General features: G+C 41.0%; 1 protein-coding gene across 3 annotated transcripts in view; it reads left to right on the forward strand.

The window, feature by feature from the left end:
- Positions 1–12,007: 12,007 nt before the first annotated feature.
- ankrd6b (ankyrin repeat domain 6b) overlaps positions 12,008–20,375 on the forward strand; it is a 36,619-nt gene continuing 28,251 nt past the window's right edge. For 2 of the 3 annotated variants that reach the window (XM_068342722.1, XM_068342724.1), the window contains exon 1: positions 12,008–12,158. The gene's annotated coding sequence lies outside the window, so the exon portion shown is untranslated. The remainder of the gene's footprint in view (positions 12,159–20,375) is intronic. The other variant, XM_068342723.1, reaches the window with a different exon arrangement.

The following is a 20,375-nucleotide window of genomic DNA, read 5'->3' on the forward strand; positions in this document are numbered from 1 at the left end:
CTTTTCAAAATCTACAGCAAACACAAAAACGATATTTCATCACTATAATCATGTCAATAGTCAATGATCAGTACTGAATGTGTTTGGTGTCTAGTGGCGTTTAGTGTGTCCGTTTAACTGGCTCTTGGATTATCTCATGCCATTCTCAGATCTGTAACAATGGCTTAAAGGATCATCTGTCCACTAACCAGACAATATATTATGGTAACTTGATTAACGTGATTTGCAAAAGATTGAAAATATACATTTAATTGCCAATAGCATCAACGTACAAACATGCATACAAAAACTTATCAAATGTTAAAAATGAAAATGTTTACACCCATTTTGAAGTTGATGGCAACTGGTTGCTAACAGGACTCAAATTACAGGGTTTTGAAGCAACTTTTCCTTTCAGGAAGGAAAAGTTGCACATATTTACAGTACAGTAGGACTGCAGACAAAAAAGGAGTCCAGATTCATTATTATAAAATGAAAAAAGAAACTAAACAAGAAAAAAAAAATCACAAATTGTGGTTAAAAGGAGAGAACATAACCCTGTCCCAACTCGTTTGACATTTGTATGTAAAATTGTATCAAACTTTTCACTCAGAAATCATTTAAATATGTTATTTGTGACATTCCACGTATGTTTTGTTACTTTTATTAAATTGATCTTCTGGAAGGAATCTAGTGTTTAGCTACAAACAGACTTCTGAATTGACATCAGTGTTAATCTGCCCAAATATTTGACACTTCAGTTAAGTGCTCAAAAATGTTCACCACCTAATTAGAATGATTTCCTCTATCACCATTATTCTGACGTCAACTCACCTTCAGAACTGTCACTTTCATGCAGCCTATGTGGACTATATGTTTACACCCGGGATTAACCTGTGATCCAATATTTGCACTGATTCAATTTGTTAATTAATTTTTATAGATAAAAAATACAGCTGTAAAAGGTTAGCAGCTAAGCAAGACAGGTTGAAAATCATTTGAAAATGAACTTAAACTTGAACAACTGATGAGATTCTAACCTATGGAGGTCATTTCCACACCTGGAAGACGAGTTCAACTAGCTTGTAAAGTGTAGGTTAATTAATTCAGGTTGCATTCTTGATTTACGGTTTGTTCAAGCTGCTATGTGATTGGTCGAATCTCTTTTGCAGACAGAATCTCAACATGTCATTTGCATTCACACAATGAGAAGGATGTGCAGATTGAAGAACAAAAAAGTTCAGCACCCATTCTATATTTTACCATAACTATAGCATATACTTTCTGTCAGCTGTCTGCATAAAAAAACAACAGTTTGAATTGATCAAATGTATCCTGCCCCCACTTGGTGAGCAGCCTGATCCTCCACTTATTTGTGTCTGCCTCTACCCAACAGGTGTGGCTGCTCAGCCATTAGTTCCTCTTTAATTTATGCAAATGAAGGCTTTGAGGACATTTTCTGAAGAGGAACAGCGGTGCAGCTGCAAAGAAGAGAGAGATGGCGCGGGAGTGAATCGCTGCTCAGGTCAACGCATTTTATTTTTTTCATTTTATTTAGGCGCGGTCCAGTGGGGGAGACGCACTTGTCAGCAGCTGAGAACAAAGGATAAAAATATTGTTCACAAGGGTCAGACTTCATCATCTCATCAGGGATCCTCCTCATCCTCATTATGTTTGATATTGTACAGTAAATATTAAGTGGACGTTAGACTGTTCAGTTGTTTTATCGCCAACATAACGCTCTTTAAACGTACATAAATTCGCTCTCATCTATATCAAGTTAAATAAGGAAATCTATTTAAATGTTTTAATGATATGTAAATAAAACAGTAAATCAGCATATGCCAATTACAAAAACAGTTGAAGAATATTCATACCATGGCGTATACCTACAGTATATTACATAAGAACTGACATCAAGAGTTGACATGTAGCTCTATCTATCTGCTGAAGAAGTTTATAGAATCCTACTAATCTGGAGGTCCTCCTAATCTGGGACCTCCAGATTAGGAGGACAGATCTGGACATAGAAATACTGGAGCACAAGTTAGAGGTGGGTAATGGTCACAGGTGAATCATGTTAACTATTAGAATGTTAAGTATTGTAACGATACAAAAACTAACTTTGTATTTGTCAGAAATAAAGACGACCAAAGGAAATGTGTATTGTATGTTTTTATTGCCCGCTGTGATGGTGGTGATGGTGACTCTGAAGTGATTCTGGCAGATGGTGTCTGTTGTTTTATCGCCAACACAACTGAGATGTCGTAGGCGCTGGAAACGGGCTTTCAGCAGGCCTGTGCAGGATGAGAGTCTGGGTGGAGATGACCAGTGAACCCAGTTGAAGTTCTGTTGAGGGCCTGGATCAGTGTCAGGGGTCAGCAGCCTCGGTTGTCATGGGTAACCCCAGTCCCCCAGCAAAAAACCATCAAACTCTCTTCTGTTGTATAGTGGATTTATTAGAGTGGATTAATTAGACTGGATTCATTGCTCAGGCAAGACTCATCATACATCCAAGAGTCAGGAACAGACCCAGAACACTTTGCCTCCACATCAGTAATGTAGTCAGCAGCATCACATAGAAAACTACCTTTTCAAATAAAAAGAGTATGACTGATTTGTTCTGCTGCAGATGTGAAGATGGATCAGGACGTGGATGTGTGTGATGGATCGGGACGTGAACCGGTAACAAGCATGAAGAGTCTGGATACGACGGGACATCTGAACGCGATACAAAAATAGTGAATTCTCTGTGAATTAATGCTGAACCTTCACAAACGGGATCCTCGTCTAGGACATGAAATTTTTGCCTCTAAAATATGGAGGTGTTTCTTTTTTTATTAAACCGAACGACAGTAAAATTCCATCAAACAGAACCAGGAAATGAAGCCGCACAAGCGGCGGTGAAAGGGGGCGGAGTCAGAGAAAACCCTGGGTTTGTGGAATAAAACCTGCTCCCGACCAGGTTAGCTTCAGAGAGTCTGCCACTGTGAGCTAACTGAGGTTTGGTTAGCTTGCTTTGTGAAACAGGTCAGGGTTACTCCTCTAACTCTGGGTTAAGTTACCTCCCTTTGTGGAACTGGAAACCCTGGTTTTCCCTGATTTCAGGATTAATTTACCCATTCATTCATTCATCTTCCTACCCACTTCATCCGCCTGCGTGGGTCACAGGGAGCTGGAGCGTATCCCAGCTGGCATAGGGCATTAAGCGGGGGAACCTCTGGTTGCGACGACTGTGGACCCGGAGTAACTTACCAGGTTTTCCACTAAACCTGCTTTGTGAAACAGGATGTGTTTGAGGGATCGGGATGTGAACCGGTACTATCTCTACTTCAAATATTCTGTCACCTTCCCCCCTTTTGACACAAAGTGTGAACACTACAAAGGGATGCATATCATACCAATATTTTCCAAATCATTCATGTGTCTAGAGTTCCCTGACATCCGTTGTGCTATAAAAGTAATTTGTACTTCATTGCCATTGATTAGTTGACATCGAATGGGGTATGTGAATAATCTGATGTTTAAAACCCTGATCTCTTCCAGACTTCTCAACACAGCTATAATGTTGTCAATTAGCTGCAGGTCACTTCAGGACAATGATGATCATGGGTACCAACCCCTGATGATGATTGCAGCCAAGATATTTCACTAAACACCCTTAAACTCCTCCTACGCTGGGATGTCTCCTTTTGATTCTATTGATAATTTAAAATTGTCGTTTATAGGCCATCACCCCAGTTGGACCGGTCCAACTGGGGTGATGGTATAAAAACTTAAATCGTGACACATGTACAAGCAATGCTACTGACCAGGCAACACTAACAAGCTAGTTAGCGGGTCGTGTACAAATTTTAGCCCTTAGTTTTGTGCCTCAAGAAAACGTATAAAAATGAATGGGGAATCTAGACCAAGTAAGAAAATGAAAATGTACCACTTCCATACTGAATAGAGAAGGACTTTTTTTTCCCACTTTGACATTTTCGAAGTGCATTTGCCGCATGTGCCCGACTACAGTACAAAGTGAATAGCAAAGAAGGGAAATGTGGAGTGGCATTTTTGGACTGCTCATTGAAACTACGACTCTGACTTTCCACTGAAAAGAGAAAGGTGAAGGAACTAAAAATCTAGTCATCCGGACAGCAGTCATTCTTCTCACAGACCACTTTAAAGACCACTTTCTTTATGTCGGATTGCAAGAAAGAAAGAGAGAAAGATTTACATTTTTAAAAGCATGTTTATTCACAAAAAAATCCACAAATGAAAAAACTGTCACACTCACACAAAATCCAAAAGAAATTCACACAAAAAGAAATTCACATTCAAAAACCAAAAACAGCACGAAAATAATAAAGAAAACTAGAAGAAGATACACTTTATTGATCCCCTAGGGGAAATTACATTTGTCACTCAGGTGTACATTTGTTACATTTTTTTTTTGTGTTAGTTTTTCACACACACTATGTATGTACAGGCCCCTGAAACAACCACAGCACACAAAGGGGCCTGTAATCATGCAGTTAGTATACAAACACAACATCAAGCTGTACATTGGGAGGCAGAGTGACGGGCAGCAGCTTCCTGGAGTGCGCCCCAATAGAGCAGCTTGTAAGGGGGACAGCGCCTTGCTCAAGGGCGCCTCTGCAGTGGCTGGGAGGTGAGCTGACGCCTCCCACCGTCAGCTCACACTCCGGAGATGTTCTGGCGGGAGCGGGAATCGATCCACCGATGGCTGGGCGATCTGTCTTCAAGACATCTGCTCTACCGCTGAGCCACTGCCGCCCGCTCTTCTAAAAAACTAAACAAAATATGTATAAATTAAACCAACCAATGACTGAACACAAGCATCTCACTCAAATCAGGACACAAGACACCTTTGACACGCTACACTGTAGGTGTCACAGTTTGGAGTGGCTGTGCTGGGGGGTGTGGCAGGGGGAGAGGCCAAACTTGTAGGTGGAGCCTCGGCGCCACACCTCTTGGTCCTCTTCACACCCGTTGCTGATCTCGACACCTGGACTCGATTAGGCTGACCACCATGAGGCTTTTTAAGCCAGGTTCTGTCGGAGCTCTTTGCTGGTTCATTCCCGAAGTCTTGGTTTATAGTTTTGGTCCTGAAGTCTTGTCTTGAAGTTCTGAAACCCTTCTAACGAGGATGATACTTCATGGCAAAAGCTAACAGTCATGAGAAATGAGTGAAATGTAAATGTCCTTTGTGCTGTTGTCCAGTAGTTATGTGGGGCTTCAGATCTCAGTCGGTAAAGCATGACCGCACCAACGCTGGTAATGTAAGATGACGAATCGCTCCTGACTTTACGTTGAACCTTCGGGCTGAAAGATGACACTGCTCAGGCTTCACTGTTCTGTGGGAGTGAATAACAAAGACAGTCAGAAACTCTTTCTCCAGCTTGCCTTTGAGACGCTTTATATTTTCCCAGTGTCTTGGTGCAGTTGATTTGCATTTAGAACAGAAACCATGGTTTACAAAGGTTTACTGTCTGACAACAACAGCACAACCATCAATCCATCCTGTTACCTCTATGACCCACTAAACACTGACGGCAGATTTCACATCCAAATAGAAATGTGACTGGATTTGTTATTTACGGACTGAAACATCATTAATTAATCAATTACAGTAATCCCTCGCACATTCGCGTATTTACCTCAGGACACGTGTTGGACACGTCAAGAATTACATGGAACGGTTGAAAAAACATTCAACATCATCAATGTCAGAAACATGGATTAATGAACAAAAAACAAGGATTTCTGCTTGGAGGGTTAACATTAAGTTTGAGACTTTAAAGATCATTTTGATATCTTTTGACATTATAATAGCATGTGAAACTGTTAAAGTGTCTGTGACAAACTGGTTAATCTGCTGTAAGAGATGAATATGAGAACACTGGCAAAGGTCAACTTCTAGTTTTGACTATCTATGATGTTAACAAACCTTGTTCCAGGAATAATGCAAATATGGTTATTCTCTAGGTTATATCTGGGACAAACGCTAATATCTGGAAGTGGATAAGAATATGAACGTCTGTCAAAATTCAATGTGTGAACTGGTTGAAAACTTTTAATGTCTGAGTTTGTTGACAACATGTTGTAATGAGAGAGATGTTTGTTGATTCTGGGGGACGGGAATTTCACAAGCCTATTGGCTTCTACCTGTCAGCCCTTTATTTTCGGATGTTTTTGTTGATGTTGTAAATGTGATGAAGGTGTGAAGTCTTTTATATTAACATGTCAGAAATAAATGAATAAATTTCGCTGCGATGGGGGTTCTCCAGCCTAAGAACCAATCAGAAGCTGCTATTTTGAAAATGTGCTGTTAACTCTTTTTGTGACAAAATAAATGAAAATCCCTGACTGAAATTTGTGATGGTATTGAAGATATTTAATTATCAGGTATAATTGACCTACAGCTGACTGATGGTGTTCATGTTAACTCTAATAGTGGACCAGCCGCCAGTATACTTCTCTGTTTGGATACCTCTGTTCTGGTCTGATGGAGTCCCGGTGGCAGCCAGACGGGGGAGATATTGTCCCAGCATCAAAATTGTACTTTAATTAGTGAATCAGCTGCATCATTTAGATTGTTGACGGTTAATAAAAAGTGATATTTGTCTCGAAACTGTGGAAAAAAATTACCAGTGTTACTGAAGTTACTGACTAGTTATGTCATTTGTCGAATTAATTCTATCTATCCATCCATCCATCTATCTATTTATATATAGATAAAATTCAATATACAATATATACAGTATACATTCAGTATACATTCAGTATATATATATACTGTATATCAAGGTGTTAACTTGAGGATGACACACAGATACCACCCCACAATTGAATGGGACATATACGTGGAATCGCCATATATATATATATATATATATATATATATATATATATATATATATATATATAGCTGACGCCAACATGGCAAAAAAAAAGTCCCTCTCACCCTTGGTGGGATGGTACCTGTGTGTCATCCTCAAGCTCTGGTCGAGGCCTGGGAGTCTGAGGGTTCTTCGCAGTATCTTAGCTGTTCCTAGGACTGCGCTCTTCTGGACTGAGGCTTCAGTTGTTGTTCCAGGAATCTGCTGGAGCCACTCTTCCAGTTTGGGGGTCACTGCCCCAAGTGCTCCTACTACCACAGGGACCACATTAACCTTGACCTTCCACATCTGTTCCAGCTGTTCTTTCAACCCTTGATATTTCTCAATCTTTTCGTGTTCCTTCTTCCTGATGTTGGCGTCAGCTGGAATCGCCGCATATATCACCACTGCTCTCTTCTGCTCTTTGTCCACCACTACTATGTCCGGTTTGTTAGCCAGCAGCTGTTTGTCCGTCTGGAAGCTGAAGTCCCACAGGATCTTAGCCTTGTGGTTCTCAACCACCTTTGGTGGTATGTCCCATTGGGATTTGGGTACTTCTAGTCCATACTGGGTACAGATGTTACTGTACACTATCCCAGCTACTTGGTTGTGCCTTTCAATGTATGCTGAGCTGGCGAGCATCTTACATCCTGCTACCACATGCTAGACTGTCTCTGGGGCTTCTTTACATACCCTGCACCTTGGGTCAGATCTACTGTGGTAGATATTGGCCTCTATTGCTCTTGTACTTAGGGCCTGTTCTTGTGCTGCCATGATCAGTGCCTCTGTGCTGTCTGTCAGTCCAGCTTTATTCAGCCATTGGGAGGTCTTCTTGATATCAGCCACTTCCTCTATCTGATGGTGGTACATGCCGTGTAGGGGCTTGTCCCTCCATGTTTTCTCCTGTTGTTCATCTGGGCTGCTAGACGCTCATGGAGTGCTGTCAGCTTCTTTAGCCAGTATGTATGGATCATATCGGGGCCCGGTGCTGACCAACTCTTCATCTTTGACACTCTTTCTTGGATGTCTGCCATTGAGATGGTTACTGGTTCTTGTTCTGGGAGGCAGCTGTGGTCAGTCCTCAGGTCCACTAGCCACTGGGCATCGGTGTTGTGTGATGCTTCTCTTTCCCATATGCCCTCCACCTCAGCTCTTGGTGGGTCTGGCCGGATGCTATTTCCCTGCCACTGAGAGTACACCTTTGCTGATTGAGTGGAGAAGGTCTTGTTTATTCTCCTGGCCTCAATCTCCTTGGTGTATCTCTTCAGTCGGGTAGCCAGAACCGTTAGTGTCTGTTCTGTGCTTCAGGTATGGAGAGCTTGCTGTATTTCCTGGGTACCCCTTTATTCACCATGTTCCCCTTCTGTAGCTCGGCTAGCTGGCTGACTTCTCTCCGTGTCGCCTTTATCTTGGCCTGTAACCATCTCTTCCATGGAGGGTATTTTTTGTTATGCCCTGTGTTGATCTTACATCCCAGCATCTCGAGGATTACTGATGCTGTACTGTGGATCAGCTTGTTGGTCTCAGTTATGTTCCCTGTGGGGATGGTTCTTATTGCAGCATTCACATCTTCTAGCAGATCTTCTGAAGGATCTTGACAACTTAGCTTCGGTATTTGTCGGAGGCTCCAGGTTTCCATTTGGGTCACTATGTTCCTTCACAGGTCAGCAGCTCTTGTATTGAGGCTGTCTATGTCTCTTGGGGCTTGGTACCCAATCTCGGATTGTGGGGGGGGGAGTGATATCCACTCGCTGACCTGGCATCCTGGCTCCCGTAGCTTGCCGTAGCATTGTTGTAGTATTTCATCGATCTCTAGTTGTGACAGCAGTTTTCGGTTACGGATGTTGGAACACTGGGCTAACAGCTGTTTCTTTGTTAGCCTTGATTGTGGGTTTCGAAGCATCCACTGGTCCCACATCCGCCCCATATATCCCCTCTCTCTGGGATTACTCGTGTAGTGGCATTCCAATTACTCCGTATTCTCCGCCCTTGTCCATGTGTGTCTTGTTCCAGTAACCCATTTCTCATCAGATTGCCCTGGTTCCCTAGCAACTGACACGGACCTTGTTAACCCGGGCGACGTCCGAGCCGGTATGACTCTGTCTTTAGTGTGTTCGCTCATGATTGAGGTAGGCTGGTATAGCATAAGGGTCTTGCCTAAGGACCCTCACTTGATAGTGTCTGCCATATATATATATATATCATATTTAAATGAGAGAGAGAGAGAGAGAGAGAGAGAGAGAGAGAGAGAGAGAGAGAGAGAGACTAACATTCAATAAACTTATCTTAAAATTTGCATATCAAATGGACAGTGGCTTGAAGAAATTTCATCCCACTGAATTACAATCAAACTGTGTAAAGTACAATTATGCCATGTTCCACACTGTGGAAGTACCTGCCCAGAAACACGACATCATCCTACTGTACACTAAACAGGCCCTGGATTCATACAATAATTCACAGCTCTTCTATTCCCAGAACCCCACACCCTTCACATGCACTAATGTGCCAGTCTTTGCTTTATTCTCCCACTGTGAAACCAATACTGGTAGCTCACCTTAAAAACTTTTGTGTGAAGTCGTACCTTGCTGCATTGTGGTTGGATCAAAACAAGCCCTTAGGTTAATTTGGATGAGTTCCCACTGCTCTGACTCACTGATGGAGACAATGCCGACTCCCTGTACCGAATGAAAGTGTCAGCATCAGGAAACAACGGTTTCACACATACAGTCTGGATCCATTCTTCAGAAATACTGGCTTAGACATACAGCAGGTGAGAAACAGCATAAAGAGAAGAGAATGGAAAAATCCAGTTAAGTGAAAATAGTCTCTTGGTCTCCGTGGCTTAGTGTGACCTTCTACAGATACTGGTTCTGAAAATGTCTGAGTTCCGATTCACAAAGGTGGACCATTTAAACTGCAAACTTTGCATGTGCCTTTTTAAATACAGTGTATGGTGATTTAAATAATATATAGTCAAAATGTAGGGAATGATGAGAAGCTCTTATCATGTCATCACGAAAAACAAGCAGACCAAAGCCTTTGTATTTCTAATGAACACCGTCCAGGTGGCGGTTTAGTGTTCACTATAGCTCTGGGCCACAGAAAACAACCCAGATGATGTCATGAGGTCATCCGGGTCATCTGAGGCAGGCTTTGGCAGGGACACATGTGGACTTTGAAAGACATGAGCTCTATTCAAACTTCCTACAGTTCACTCATTCCAAGCATTTCTGTCTGTTGTGGGTTCTGGAAAGGCAATGAGTTAAAGTGTCTTTGCCCTAATCGAACACACAGCCTCTGAGGCGGTGGAGAAGAACTAGAGCCTGAATAATTCTACAATCAAAAATCGTTTGTTGTACGTTAACAAAGCCTTGGCTAAAAATCATAATGTATGTATAAAGTGATTAATCAATCACAGTGGGACAGGTTTACTACTAAAGTTGTAGTAAACAGTGATTCATCTGATCGGTGGTATGAACTGAACTTGAACTGGCTGGTTCAGAAAAGCTTTTGATTTCCCAACATTGTTTGGATTAAAAGCATGTAGCATGTGTGTTAGAGACATTAAGTTTTAGTAGAGATTCAAGGCACTGTACTCTTTAATGCTAACAGCGAACATGTGAATTCAAATGATAACAATTTAATACATACAAATATAATTATGCTTACCAGTCAATTACAGTCAATTATGAGCTAGGGGTGTCTCTAGTATATTTTTGTTACCGTCATCCAGAGGAATTAAAATTATAAATACCTCAGAATATGCAGCATCAATTTTCAAAATTTAGTGTAAAATCTGTCATAAAAAGTCTAGCTTTAATCAAAATAAAACATTCAAATCACCTAAAATACTTATTTTAAAGTCAAAATCTGACTTACTATTTCAGGTACAGTATTGTTATTATGGTGATCCTTTTGAAGTCTATAACACTTTAATCATCACTGTGGTTTACAGGTTTATCATGGGTTGAGACTAGAAGACTAGATTCACCTGTCTAATGGTTGGTTATCACATGTTAACTAGTTCTTTAATGCTACAGACTACTGATGCCTTACATGTTAACTAGTTCTTTAATGCTAGAGACTACTGATGCCTTCCGTGTTAACTAGTTCTTTAGTGCTAGACTACTGATGTCTTACATGTTAACTAGTTCTCTAGTGCTAGAGACTACTGATGTCTTACATGTTATCTAGTTCTCTAGTGCTAGACTACTGATACCTTACATGTTAACTAGTTCTTTAGTACTAGAGACTACTGATGCCTTACATGTTAACTAGTTCTTTAGTGCTATAGACTACTGATGTCTTACATGTTAACTAGTTCTTTAGTGCTAGAGACTACTGATGTCTTACATGTTAACTAGTTCTTTAGTGCTAGAGACTACTGATGCCTTACATGTTAACTAGTTCTTTAGTGCTAGACTACTGATGTCTTCCATGTTAACTAGTTCTTTAGTGCTATAGACTACTGATGTCTTACATGTTAACTAGTTCTTTAGTGCTAGAGACTACTGATGTCTTCCATGTTAACTAGTTCTTTAGTGCTAGAGACTACTGATGTCTCACATGTTAACTAGTTCTTTAGTGCTATAGACTACTGATGTCTTACATGTTAACTAGTTCTTTAGTGCTAGACTACTGATGCCTTCCATGTTAACTAGTTCTTTAGTGCTAGAGACTACTTATGTCTTACATGTTAACTAGTTCTTTAGTGCTAGAGACTACTGATGTCTCACATGTTAACTAGTTCTTTAGTGCTAGAGACTACTGATGCCTTCCATGTTAACTAGTTCTTTAGTGCTAGAGACTACTGATGTCTTACATGTTAACTAGTTCTTTAGTGCTAGAGACTACTGATGTCTCACATGTTAACTAGTTCTTTAGTGCTAGAGACTACTGATGTCTCACATGTTAACTAGTTCTTTAGTGCTAGACTACTGATGTCTCACATGTTAACTAGTTCTTTAGTGCTAGAGACTACTGATGTCTCACATGTTAACTAGTTCTTTAGTGCTAGAGACTACTGATGTCTTACATGTTAACTAGTTCTTTATCCTACTGATGAAACAGGTCAGGGTAAACCCGAGAGGGGCGGGGCAGCAGACTTCCCCCTGCATGAAGTCGGGTTGTGGATGGAGGTGGACTCCCCGGTATGAACCGGCGGTCAGCGGCTCCTCTGCGGTCGGGGACGCGGCAGCAGCGGTCTCGTGTTTCCTGTGCGTCCGCCGGACCGGTTACCGGTAACACCCCCGCTGCCCTCGGCCGGTGGTTCGTCAGCTTCTGGTGGAGGTCAGTGTATCGATCTATTGGTTGTGTGAATCAATGCTTTAGTTGTGCGTATCGATCCGGTTGTGCGTATCGATCCGGTTGTGTGTATCGATCCGGTTGTGTGTATCGATCCGGTTGTGTGCTTTGCGCGTCTTTGTTAGCGTTGCGCACGCTGAACGTGACGCTCGGAGCGACTCTTCGGACGTGGGTCGCGTCCCACCCGGAGAGAACAAACATAATCAAAGTGGAGTCTTCAGATAATCAGAGGTATTGATCACCCACGGAGTCTGTTCTGGACCCGGCTGCTCCATTCGCGTCTCCTGACGACTTTACTTAGTTAACTAACTCTTTAGTGCGTAGAGACCCTCCCTGCTCCAAGTCCCGAACCCGAACCCGGACCCCCACCTGCCCCCCTCACGTCTGGGGCTTTGTTGTAGAAATGTCGTTCAGACATATTCATGTCTGCGCTGACGCTGGTCGTCCCTGTCACGTTTTTCATCTGGGTTTCCTGCATAAATGTTCCACATCATGAATCTAATCTGTTCCGGCCTGACATAACTTTATGAATACAGTATTTATGAAGTGAATATAGTTTACTGCAGTTAGATCATCTGTGTTGAATCTGTTGTAAATCAGGCTCCAGTGTAAAAAAACAAGAAGGGAAGTCCTGTGAGCAGGAATTCAGCCTGAGGCTTAACCTCAATCTATAAATCTACAGGGGTTCAAACTGAGGGCGCTGAGCAGGTCCACTTTGACTTAATTGATCCTTAAAATGTTAACTCAGTTCTCAGAGTCAAACTGAGTTTCTTCGCTGACACATCCACACAGAACTGAGAGCCTGTCATCCTTTATCTGAATGAGGTTTACATCAGAGGTCAGGAGGTCAGGAGTCACAAAACAAGATTCACCTTCACTCAGTCACCCCGGTTAGATAGAACACATGTGTCGAAGTCAAGGCCCGGGGGCTAAATGTGGCCCGCCACATCATTTTATGTGGCCCGAGAGAGCATAAAAAGTCATGTCTAAAAAATAAATAGTTCAAAAGTGTGCTTTGACCAAAAACTACATATCCCACAATGCAGTAATTCAGCCCATTTTAACTCTGACAAAAAAGTTGCAAACAAAATTAATGTCCTAACTTGTGTTTGATGTTATTTTTCTTTATTCATTGATAGTTTGATCCTTGATTGATGGAGCTCTGTGGGTTTAATAACCTGACAGATTAAAAGGATTTATGTTAGAACAGAGAAACAAACAAACATGTTTTTTGTGTGTAACTGTAATGTTTGGAACTTGAATAAGTAATAAATTCAGAGTTAGGCCTGAACATTAAAGGGGTAGAAATATTTAGATTACATTACATTTAGTTACCTCTGGCCCTTTGAGGACAGCCATGATGCTGAAGTGGCTCTCAGTGAAAATGAGTTTGACACCCTTGCTGTAGAGCTTCATCTCCACTTCCTGTCTGGAATACCGCCTAGTGAACAGGAAGCCTGTTGATACTAAACCTTCAATAAACACTGGTCTGATTGTTTAAGTGTTCTGTTTATACGGGGATGTGATCTATAATAATAACATTAATAATGTCTCACCTTCAATGCAGCTCAAACGAGATTCCAAACAAGAACCCTACATACCAAGTGCTTCACGTAAAAATATTAACAGGTGCAGAGTTTAACCACATTTAACAAAAAAGTAGAATCTGGTATAGAAAATATCAGATAAGTCCATTTTTGTAGTTACTGCTGAAGTAAAGCCTTTAGTTTTCTCATTAGCATCATTTAGCATTGCACTCTGAAGCCTTGTGAAATTGATTAGTGCAGTCAGCTACTCACAAACACAAACGGCCACACCCATCTCCCCATCTGCTAATGTCCCATGGGAAGCTGACTGGTGAAGTACAGTGCTGGAAGGTCAAAGGTCAGCAGGTGTAGAATGGGAGCATAATGAGACGTAATGGCCCACGGGCCAGTGGGGCCAGTGGGGTTTGATGGGATTGTGAAATCTGACACTGCATGAGTGGAGATCATTGGATTTGTCTGTGAGACGGAGCGATCATTCCCAGGGTGTGTATTTGTTATGCAAAAATGTGAGATCTGTCCATTCCCGTGTTGTTAAAGAACACATGAGGTTTTTACCGGGTATTTAGAACACAAACATATTAGTTATGCAATATTGTTTAAAAGAGAACAGACCACTTCAAAATGTTTCTTCAGCACACTTTAACTCAGCATGGGTGTCAGAATAATAGGATAAACTGTGGGATTAGAACATTGTGTGTCAACTCTGCTTCCTAGCCAGGCACCGGAGCATATGAAAGCTTTCTTAGTCTTTCTCCTTCCAGGGGGTTTGAGTCTCATTCAAGCCTTTCTTGATAGTTGGAAACAATGAGCTCTAGGGTGGTGCACAGAGACACTGCATCTGATGGAATTCAGTTCTCCCAATGCAGAGGATTAGTGTTAGAGAGGTGGGAGATGTGGTGTACAGTCCCATCAGAGGTAATGTGAAAAGAGATGGAGGTTCGTGCTGTGGGAGAGACTATAACACACACGTATTAGTGTGTTCAGAGGAATGTGTCGGATGGGATGGTGTGTGTGGGGGTCGATGCCCAACAGCTGACACTCAGGTCTCTTATGCGGGGGATGAGACGGCTGGGCTCCTCCTCCTCCAAGTCCACAACATGCTATATGTGTTTACATGAGTGCACATTCTGGGGGCACTCAATGTGTGTGTTTGTGTGATTAGTGTGTATTCTGGTATGTATTTCAGCTGTCATTGCTCATGTACATCTAAAGGAGGGTTTTCATGTCATAGTTGGTTGTCTTTAGTGCAGCGCTGTGTTCTCTGATCAAATTGATTAGTGAGAGCTGGATGCACAGTAACAATACAAAGAGATGATCATTCATTCATTCATTCATTTTCTAATGCTTCATCCGCCGTAGCGGGTCACAGGGAGCTGGAGCCTAACTCAGCTGACATAGGGCGTGGGACACTCCGGGCACGACGCCAGTGCACCGTGGAGCCACACAAAGACGGACAATCACGCACACACACACTCACTCCTACGGGCAATTTGGGACCGACCAATCAACCTGAAGCACATGCTTTTGGAGGTGGGAGGAAGCCGGAGAACCCGGAGAGAACCCACACAGACGCAGGGAGAGCATGCAAACTCCGCGCAGAGCGGGACCCGAACCCGGACCTGCCATGTTGTGAGGCGACAGCGCTACCCACTGCGCCACCGTGCCGCCCAAGAGATGATCAATATTGGTTAATTCATCCATGTCTCCCTCTATAGTGATCTCTACTGGACTGCCTCACCTCTGTAGTGATCTATGCTGTACTGTCTCACTTCTATAGTAATCTCTACTGGACTGTCTCACCTCTGTAGTGATCTCTACTGGACTGTCTCACCTCTATAGTAATCTATACTGGACTGTCTCACCTCTGTAGTGATCTCTACTGGACTGTCTCACCTCTATAGTAATCTATACTGGACTGTCTCACCTCTATAACAATCTCTACTCACCTCTGTAGTGATCTCTACTGGACTGTCTCACCTCTATAGTAATCTATACTGGACTGTCTCACCTCTGTAGTGATCTCTACTGGACTGTCTCACCTCTACTGTGATCTATACTGGACTGTCTCACCTCTGTAGTAATCTCTACTGGACTGTCTCACCTCTATAGTAATCTATACTGGACTGTCTCACCTCTGTAGTGATCTCTACTGGACTGTCTCACCTCTATAGTAATCTATACTGGACTGTCTCACCTCTATAACAATCTCTACTCACCTCTGTAGTGATGGACTGTCTCACCAGTAAGTAAGAACTGAAGAAGCCTCTTGGATGAAGGTGAAGCATCTTCAAGTTAAAGTGAAGTCCACAAAATATTTTTGGAGTTCCACAGAAAAATATTTGTTTAACAAATAAAATACCAGCTAAAGACATGTAAACACAGTCTGACGGCTCACACCGTATAATCATTGTCTTCAGAACCCCAGAGATCCCACGTTGGTCTGGAAAGGGGTAGAAATGGGTATTGTGTACATACTTTTATATGCTCAAATCTTAGCTGAAAATGAATTGGGTGCTTTAGGAGAAGGTGCACAAGCTAGAATATGTCTGCATGATGTACTAGACGAGACCATCAGTGCTGCAAACACACTGTCACTAGTATGACATCAAAGTCATACTGTTAGAGCTGTGTATGATGTAGAACATTATCAGCAAATACACAGTTAATTTAAAACAAAAACCAAAAAATAGAACAGAGTTTAACTTTATTGATCCCTTAAGGAGGTTCCATCAGGGAAATTGATTTCTCCATCGCACTACATACAGTAGTATGCTGGCATTTGTAGTAGTATGCTGGCGTTTGCAGCCAGGTGTTTTGGGTATTTGATGTACATCACAAATTTGTACATTCCACACAGTTTATACTTTCACAAAAGCAGCATACAGTATTTCCAACCATTATCTTACGCTGTAATGACATCATGATACCAATACAGCAGCAGCACAAATGGATTAATAGATTTATTACAAATAAAAAATGCGAAATCCGATCTACGGAATGATTTTTTGTATTATTTGTAATAAAATGCAGGAATACTTTGTTAGTAAATGTTAATTTCACTTAATTATGACCTAATTTTGAAATGCTGCTTAACAACATTAGAAAAATGTCAGCTTGATACTGTATTTAATGTGTGTCAAACCTGCTGTAGGTCAACCCTACATTAGCCAGGGTTCACCAGACACGCCATGGTGGCAGGTTTAGAAGGTTGGCAGAATGTTTCTTGATGAAACAACCAGGAAACCAAGGAACTGTTTTTGGAAGTCTTTTGTTATGGCAGTGTTACACTGAAATAAAGATTACATGTTAGTTTTAGACTTATGGTTATGGTAACCATGGTAACCCCTGTACTGCTTATCTGCCACATCTGGCTCAGCTGTCGTATAGATAACATAAGGATTAGCCAACAGTGTATTAATCTACCATGTGTCTTTATAAAAAGCACAATTTCCTAGTGGTAGTAGTGATAAAATAAATGTGATATATTCATTAATGGAACTATTACTGGCCCATGCACGTCCGCAATCACTGTCTCATTTAGCACAGAGTCTCTGTATCGTTTAGCACTGAAGCAGATCTTGGAATTACTGAGACGGCCAAAGTATTGTTTTAATCAGGCTTGGGCCGCCTGCATTACTGGTGAATGAAGACAGATGGCTGAGGTTTGGATTCAATCTGGGAGTGGATGAAGGGGTTGCTGTTTCACGCATACATAATATATAACACACATAGAATAATGTGCACTTTTGAGAGTATTTAGGGGAAGCTGCTGTTTATCTTTGGATATAGTTTTCCCCTCTGAAGGTGAAAAATGTCTTTATTTGGAAGTACATGGATCACAAAGAAAATGCTGAGTGTGCTGTTTGTTGTGTATGCCAGGGCATCAGTAGTGATGTAAAAAATTCATAATCATTAATAATTAATTGTGAAATGTAATTGAAAACAGTGGTGACAATGCAAAACAGTACTCCTCCTGAGATGCTGATAAAAGATTGAAGCTGCAACTGGATGACTGACCAACCGACCTTTATATGAGTCTGTCTAGGTGTACTACGTCCCCAAGAGTATGCTCATGAACTGCAGCGTTCATTTTACCTCCAGAAAGTAGTGCATCCCTGGGATGTGCTTCAGAAAAAAATGTGTGCATCCCAACATGACGTTTATACAAGTAATAAGAGAACATACACTAGAAGCTGTATGCAAGGATTGAGTTTTGCCAATTATATAATATAAAAATTAAGCAACCTTAATTTTAACTTTTTTTTAATAACAACATCATAACTGTTTAAGTAAAAAAAAAAGTAGGATTACATATTGTTTTTATCAAAATGTTACAGCCTGGTGGTCATTCCACGGTAATATCTGTCTGTCATGAAAGCACTCATTGTCACAACTTGCAGCGTTTAAAAGAGTGGACGCCGTGATCAAAACATAATGGCGATTTCCGGGTTTGAAATTTAAGTGGAGAAATGGTGAAGTTGTGAATATTTTTGTTGAATGGAAGTGCAATATTATATCATGGAAAAAGGTAGCATCATTTTTTTAATTGTAAGCATTTAAAGCCTGCGTATCAGGGACACACTTTGTCTGATGATGCAGCACTCTGAACATGAGATCCTTCTTCATTCATGTCATCACTGAAGTTGACTTACTTAAGTTGTATGTAGTTCTGGCCATCCACCCATGTGATGAGCATCATTCATATATCTGTTTTTAGAGGGATTTAGGGAAGGCATTTTAAGGATTATGCCGATTTTTGAGGTCAGTCATGTGATTACATAATGGCTGACAGGTTCCCAGAAAGCTGAGCAGCTATTAAAAGGTGACATTGTGGTTAGTAGCTGGGTTTTTAAAAAAAGGTTTTCTAATTCATATCGATTGTCATTTGAAAGATATAATATTCATTCATAAAAACCTGAGATGGAGTACTCCATTTCCTGTTTCAGGATCTGTCCATGTGTGAATCAGGCAAACTGAAACAGGACCGATGGTCTGTCAGGCCTGAAGGCAGGTGTCTGGCTGGGTTTTGGATTAAAAGTGTGAAGACAGAGAAGACCTGGACAAATCAAAACCATATACAACACAAACTCAACATAAAATACTGTGGAACTACCACAAATCTCCAAAACCATTTAACCAGACATTTAACCAGCCTGCTTCAAGGTGTTTATAACAAAGTGGAAATTTTTCATTGTATTTATTATCCATTAAGGGTTCCTCTCTTTACCTCTCTCAGGGTTCATGCCACTATTCAGAGTACTGCTACTATCCATTTGCTGCAGCAATGTTCACATTACACAGTACAGTAGTACCTCTACTTACGGATGTCTTTGCTTACGAAACGCCTCAACTGGAAAATAATGCCTCTAGTTACGAAAGAAATTTTAACTTAAGAAAGGTAAAAATACAGTATGGGCTGATTCTCACAGCTCCCACAGGTTCCTGAATGCAACATTCACATAGCTGTTCTGCCATTGGCTATTACCTAGCATCCTGCCATCCCATTGGCTAAGAGGGACCTCTGTGTGTAGCTAGATAGGTGTCTATGCAGCGTCCTCGTCATTCGGCCCCTCGACCCATGAGGTGTTCTGATAGTTTTATGTAAATATATAATAACTTTTAGAGTATTCACTATGGACCCCAAGAAAGTGACGAAGAGTTTCTTTGTCCGTACGAACAAAGCAAGAGATCATATAAAAGCCTGAAAAAGGGATGCGTTTGGTTGATCTCACCAAAGAATATGGCCGTAATGCATCTACAATCACCACGTTATTAAAACAAAAGGAAGTTTGAGGAGTTTAAGGCATCACGTGGGTGGTTGGAGAAGTTCAAAAGGAGGACTTGAATTCACTCTGTTGTTCATGGTGGAGCAAGAGGGCATGAACCAAAGAGGGCAAAAAACAATGGGGGCAGCAGTTAAATTCTTTACTCTATTCTTTGTTTTTTACATTATGCACAACTCTCATTTATTGTGTAATAATCTAATTGTAACATGTATTTGTTACATGTTTTGATGCATTTTTATGCTTTATAAAACATTTATGTCTAAATTTTGGGGGCTTGGAAACGTATTAGGGAATTTGCATGGAAAACACGTCTCTACTTACGAAATTTTCTACTTAGTAATTTCTTCCAGAACCAATTAATTTCGTAAGTAGAGGTACCACTGTACTTGAATTAACACCAATAAAATCAATGTGTGCATTTAAGAACTTTTTTATTTACTGTATGTAATATTTTATTAATGCACTAAATGTTATTAAAACTGAAATGTCTCTAAAAGCATCTATTAAATTTGAGATCAAACTGGATCGACATCATGAATCAGAGTCAAATCATTCAAGATGTTTGGCTCTGCAAAAATCTCTGCAATGCTGGATATTAAATTCCTTCAGACCTCACAACCAAAACTTAACAATATACCTGTAAATAGGGTGTTGCAGCAGCAACCCACCTGTACCGTTACTTGATTCATTGCCATAATTAAAACTGTGAATTAATTAAAATAATGCGTAAAAATGAACTGCAGACGTAGTCCATGAGGAGGTTGCTGTTATATTTCCTCGTGGATCATTAACAAGTTTGATTTAATTAGTAAATCTTTTTAATTAAACATGCATGTAGTGTATGTTGATGTTTGTGTTTTATAAAGTTG

This window comes from Antennarius striatus, chromosome 19 (assembly GCF_040054535.1).
Source record: "Antennarius striatus isolate MH-2024 chromosome 19, ASM4005453v1, whole genome shotgun sequence".
NCBI lineage: Eukaryota > Metazoa > Chordata > Actinopteri > Lophiiformes > Antennariidae > Antennarius > Antennarius striatus.